The sequence below is a fragment of the Atta cephalotes genome (assembly GCF_000143395.1).
Source record: "Atta cephalotes unplaced genomic scaffold scaffold00045, whole genome shotgun sequence".
NCBI lineage: Eukaryota > Metazoa > Arthropoda > Insecta > Hymenoptera > Formicidae > Atta > Atta cephalotes.
In genome coordinates, this window is record NW_012130109.1 from 1,455,695 (window position 1) to 1,461,230 (window position 5,536).

The following is a 5,536-nucleotide window of genomic DNA, read 5'->3' on the forward strand; positions in this document are numbered from 1 at the left end:
CTTACTTGTAGTTATTATACTTTACCTTACTTTACTTACCTTTAACTTTTTAACTTTTTAACTTTAACTTTAAATTTTAATTTTAAATTAACTACATATATATATATATATATATATATATATATATATATATATAAAATAAAGATAAATTCCAGGATTAACCGTGGAATTTATCAACAAATTGTTACGGAACTACGCATTATCTTATTTTTATGTTTTCTTATTTTTATGTATTCTTATTTTTATGTTTTCTTACATTAACTTTTTCCAGAACATTATGTGACAGACATGTGACTATATATATTTCTGTCCTTCAATGTTGCCATCAGCTATTGTATAAGAATGCACAGTCACTCAGATAACTAAATCTATCCAAAAGATTTTTGCAAAGTGTCAGTACAAATTTTATTAGTAGAGTGCCATCAAAAACCAAGCAAAATCTTTGATTATTTCTCTCTTCATTGTTATTATGTTTTTCTTAATTACTTATCCCTCCTTCTCTCTCTTTTGTTTCTTGAAATTTAATTCCTATATTATTCCTATACATGCTTCCATGACTTTTTCGCCCCCTTCCTTTTTTGCAAATCTTATATATTATCTTATATATTATCTTTTGCTTCCCTACTGTATCCAATTTGATACTACTTTGTATTGTTCTGATCGCCATCACTATGGTGAACAAAATTGTAGGCTATAGAATTCTTTATTCATTTAGGCATAAGATATACTTTTTCAAATGAGTATATCACAATATATTTCAATAAGCTTTAATAGCTCATACTAAGACTAAATGGACGTATTTTGTTGCTTTTGATATTCCTTATTTTCTTTATTATATTCTAAACAATTCAAAATTTTCTATTCAAGTTTGTAAGACATAATAAACGTTATGTTTTACAAGAATGATGTATTGTTATTAGTACAATGTGTTACTAATATACATACATTGTCAGTAATAACATTGTCGCTATATTTTTGTTATACTGATCTTTTTTTAATGATTATTCAAATGTATACCGTTGCGTATACTTTATTGTAATTCAAACTCAATCTAGTGAGAAATGACAATGAAATCGATGTCGAATCAACATCGATTCGATGTCGACTCCGTTATTTCTCACTAAGAAGTTATCAATTGAACTTATTTAGAACTTAATCGATTTAGCAATTAAGGTGATTCTACAGTAAATCGAGTTACCATAGAAATGTCTTCTTTTTTAATGTAATGAAGTTGAAATACTGAACTTGACGTGTGCAAAATTTTAGGTTATTGATGAAATAAGAGAAAAAAATATTGAAAATGTCATCATTTCACTTTAAACCTAGTGACATAAGGATTGGAGGCACTTTTATACTAATCGCACACAAACATTACCATAAATTTCTTTAAAAAAACGAGATTATAATAGTTAAAAAAATTACAATTGTAATGATCCCAAAAAAGTAATCGGTCATTCTAAAAGATATTTAATATTAAAATAGAAAAATTATATTATATTATTATATTATATCGAATTTTCACAAAAACAAATTGTATAAGAAATCAACTTCTTTTTATTTCATTACTTTTTTTATACTAAATATTGTTTATTTTCTACTATTTTATTAAAATATACATGTAATTTTAATATTTTATTCAAACATTCGTGCAAACATTTATGCAGACATTCGTAATTTTAGGTGGATCCTGGTGAGGGTCCCACAAATTTTCAGCACTTTACTGTAGAACCACCTTAATGAGGTCCAATAATTTTGAGTATTCGCAACTGGGTCTTGTCCTACACTAAGAGAAAAGTTTTTAATACTTGTAACTATAATCGATATAGCAAAATAATATAATTATGATTAGGACTCTTTTATTCATTTTATAGTTATTGCTATAATTTTGATAATAATTGTATTTATAATTTTATCAAAAAAATGTATAACAACAAAAATGCTATAAATTAATTGAATTATAGTAATTAAAATAATTTTTCTCTTAGTGTATGTGTACACTTAACGCGAGATATTCTTGATATAATGACGGAATCAATTTTACCGTCTATAACCTCTTTCTCTTTTATTTCCTAACGCTTTCTCATCATTCTTTACCAAATTCTGTTACAAAATCCAAACCCATCTTTTTTTCATTTTTTCCTCACTGTACTTCCAAACTTTCAGGAATATCGTTCTTGCTCTTCTTTTTTACTTCTTCTCTTCTTATCTGCTCTTTTCATCAATTCTTTTCTTTTTCTATCTCCAATATATCACTCTTAACAGCTTCTTTTAAAATATTTCTTCCATATTAATTTTCTTCTTCTTCTCTTTTTTTCTCTGTTTGTCACTTATCACAACTTCTTTCGCTATACTACTCAAATTTGACTTATATTTGAAGATATTACATTTAAATGATTATGAAATGACAGATTTTGTTCGGTAAATTGTATCGGCAGACTTTGCTGGTAGAATGTAAGCTTATAATGCGGATGCAGTTGATGCCAGTATGTTGTAATATTCTGCTTGAATTTACTGACAAACTGCTAGCTATTGCTGACATTTTGCTCTTACTGGATGATCTATATAAGACTATGCTTTTTTTTCTTACGTTTAGAATTCCTCTTTTACGTCTGGGTTTATTCGAAACTCCCATTTCGTGTGAAAACGCTAGAACGCCTTTATACTCTCCTCTCGCGGTATGAATTTTAAGAGACGCCGCGATGTTTTGTGAAGCTATATAAATATAGATAATGTATACCTAAGATGCTGCGCGACATCACATTATAAAGCCATGGCGTTATTGCTCGTCGGTTCGTACTTCAAAGAAAAAGAAAAAGATGAAGAACGGTTTAGACGATGCAATTCGGAAAACTTAGATGTCAAAATGTATATTAAATCTCGTAACTGAGATAAAGAAAATAATATTGTTTTATCTCGAATCGTCTGAGCCGACTTTAGAAATTTTACTAATTTTATTTTAGAACTTAAAAAAAAATGAAAACCGGTGAATATAAATAAAAAAGAAAATTACTCGCGGCAAGCGTGTCGACAAATAAGCCAAACGCATATAACGGTACCAAAAAGCATAATGCAATAATCTATTATATATATAATATAATATACATAATATTTTAGTATTTTTATTAACAAAATATTATATATACCATGACAATAATAAGAAAACTAATTAATGTACAAATTTGTTAGCTACGTCCGTATGAGAAGCGCGATATCCATTCGCAAAAAATATACGAAATATATTAGATTCGATGATCGAAATAAATAGAAAAGGGAAGTTTTTAAACAGTTAATCTTCGCGAAGCACGTGCCAGATATCTCGACAAATAATTTCCAAACCTCAGGTTCCAACGATAATTTGAATATAAGAATGGAGATCGCGCATAGTATAATGAGTACTCGTTTTACACGAGTAAAGATGGATATAATTGAGTTTTACCAAATCAAATATGTCTGGGGTACAGCTGTTAATTGAGCTTAACATTAAGGAATTTTGTCGATTGTAAAGACGGAGATTAGAATCTCATGTTCCACTTCCTTACAATGAATAACTTTACTCGAAGAAAGCAGGCTATATTATTATATTATTATTCTATTATTATTATATGTATAAAAACGAAAGAAAAAGAAAGAGAAAGAGCGAGTTTGGATTTAAGGGCCATGCGGGTCGGTGATCGATGTCATGCGAGAAGGTCTTTTCTTTTTTTATATACTATTGTACTTACATGGTGGCAAGTTGATGATGCGTTATTCCTGTAATGTCTAACGTGATAATTGTTCGAGACGATGAGAAATACGTAGTACGTCGTGAAATGCGTTACACATTCCGCGAGGATCCGTTTCTCAGGGCCTCTTCCATTTTATTTATCACTTTTTCCTCTTGCAACGAATAAGCACTGTGTGGCACCTTTCATCAGAATTAATTCTGACCTCGCTTTCGCCAGCGGAAGTAATCTCTCAAAACGCGCGACGCGTGCAGAGATTGTAGTAGTTTGGAAATTAGATTTTGATGTGACATGTATAACATAGAAATCTGAAAGAATGTATGCAAAAGACGTCAAAAGGATGTCCGAAATGTTCAGAGTGTCCTTTCGTCTTTTGTATATTTATATTTTTATGGAAAGGTGCGGCGCAAAGAAACACGAAACGTGCATCGAAACCTCGCAATAATCTCTTCACCGAAATCCGAGGCCCGAAAATAACCGTAACACCTAAGTATGATATTAAATGCTTCCAATATTGTACGATTAAAATTATTACGACGTTTATATGATTTTATTCGTTCGAACGCGTAGAGAGATAAGGACGTATATTATATATATATATACTCTACAGATTGATAATACTCGAGAATGTATTTTATAACAGTTTATGCGTCTTTTTATTTACACGAGTACTACAAGTGATAAGTGATATTGTTATTGATAAAAAAAAAATAACGAGAAGAAAGATGAGATACAGATATTACCGTATTATTGAAATTTTGTGCCAGTGTGTGTATGTTTGTGTGCGTGCGTGTGTGCGTGTGTGAGTGAGTGAGTGAGTGAGTGAGTGAATGTGTGTGTGTGTGTGTGTGTGTGTGTGTGTGTGTGTATGTGTGTGTGCGCGGCATACGGCAAACCGGTACGTCACGGTTGTACTTCCTCGACGTTTCGTGCGTGTAGAAGCTTCGGTTATCCGCGATAGGCATCGTGTTTACCACTATCACTATGCGAAAAAAGAAAAGGAAAGAAAGATAAAAAAATGTGCAAATATAATGCTTATAATACTCATTTATTATAGTGTTAACAATTAAGAAATATATTTTTATATAATTATAATGTAATATTATATACGCGGATACGCGTGACATAGTACACTAATCGATCGAGCAACGGATAATTCCGGCTGCAACGGATCTCTTCCTTACATCCGACATACAGGCGCGTAGAATTGTATTTTCTCCCTATCGATGCGGACCGTTTCTCATTCGTTCCCATTTTATAATCTGCAATCGCGACGAATGATTCTCAATCGCATTTCATTTAGTTTCAAGCGACAAGTCGTTCCTAACTGTATCCACTCGTCAGTAACTTTTTCTGTTTCTCTTTTTGTTTTCCTATTTCCCTTTTTATAATTTTTTAAATGTAAGCTTTAACTTTTTCCAGAAAGAAAAGGAAAGAGAGAAAGAATTTTTTGTCTGTAATTTCTCTTAGATTAAGTATTCAATGAAATGTTCAGTCTATTTTGTGTTTGCACCAAGGATTAAAAGTGATATAATTTCGATGAGTTCAACAAAGAGTTCTGAGCTCAACGAAACTGTGTCGCTTCCCTAATTAATGTCTTGACTTATTAAATAACTTCACGACCAACAACGGGTTAGGACATCAGGATGGAAAGGCAGAAAAACTTACGAAGACAATATTATATACGTATAGATAATATATATATATATATATAGTATATATATAGTATAGTATATATAGTAATATATATATATACTTCTCTATCTCGGAGTNTTGTCGACCGCTTGCCTCAATATAAGTGTACGTACTTAACT